Source organism: Papaver somniferum, chromosome 3, assembly GCF_003573695.1.
Source record: "Papaver somniferum cultivar HN1 chromosome 3, ASM357369v1, whole genome shotgun sequence".
Classification (NCBI taxonomy): domain Eukaryota; kingdom Viridiplantae; phylum Streptophyta; class Magnoliopsida; order Ranunculales; family Papaveraceae; genus Papaver; species Papaver somniferum.
In genome coordinates this window covers 202,210,159-202,211,368 of record NC_039360.1, presented here as the reverse complement: position 1 = coordinate 202,211,368, position 1,210 = coordinate 202,210,159, and positions in this window count along the sequence as shown.

The window sequence follows — 1,210 nt, the reverse complement described above, 5'->3', positions numbered from 1 at the left end:
TCTTTAAGGTTTCCTATATTGCAATTTGTTATAGGATATGTGTGTTTGCTTCCGTAAACTATGGTTGTCCCATACCTTGTCAAAATTTAAGTCTTTCATATGTCGATATGCATGTATTCATAAAAGAATGGATGAACTTTTGACATATACAAAAGTTAAACTTATTATGTCATTTATTGATGAAAGATAGGTTAAAATATTTTGTTGACAAGGACTATGTCTATTCTATGTCATTGTGCGAATAGTGATGGAAAATAGAGTGAATACTTGAATATTCCGCAGTATTGATCTTCCCTGATCCATATTTTTATGTTATACTGTGAGGCTCCGTAAGTTCTCTTATGTCGATCATGATCAATTAAATTCATCACTTTTTGTGGTTAATTTGGTTGTATAGTTCCGATTAGATTACTTATGGGTTATCTTATGATTAATCTAATTGAGTATTTTTGGATTCAAATTCCTATTCGTATGTGATTTGTTATTTCCAAGGAAATCCTTCTTTTCTTTTGAAATTAAGGTCGCTCTTGTTGTTCTTTCGGGAATGACATATTATGGGGGAGAGTTCTTAATTGAACTTGTGCTTAATTTCCAAATCTTTGTGGGGAGTGCGACTGTGGAATATTATAGGAGTTATCTTGTATCTTTATAAACACCTTGATGAAAGCATTTAGCTTCGGCTTTATGATTGCATCTAAACAAGTTGATATGTGCTTTCTTTTGGTCATGAAATGTCTCTTTTGGAAATTTCATTAGGATCCCATTTTCGTACCTTTGCCAATTTTATTGACAAAAGGGGGGAGAATTAATATGTAGTTCACACTACAAATACATATGGTTTTCGGATCATTATGTAAGGTGGAGTGGTTTCCATGAGAGATGGAGTATTGACTAAGGGGGAGTGATACATATCACCATAGTACTGTTGTTGAAGTTGTGATACAATTGAATTTTGACGATGTGTAATAATACTATGACACTGTATAACAATGATTGACAATACTTGTTTTCTCATTGTTATAGCTATGGATTTTCAACAACGATGATGATGAACTTACAATTGGGATCATTGGAGTACTTGGACGTGACGAAGATTTCGAGTAATGTTGAAGATTAGGCATTTGGAATAGGAGCTACAAAAGTTAATTCACTTGTTTTTTTATTCCATATGTATTGATAGTTTTGTCACTAAAATTGACAAAGGGGGAGA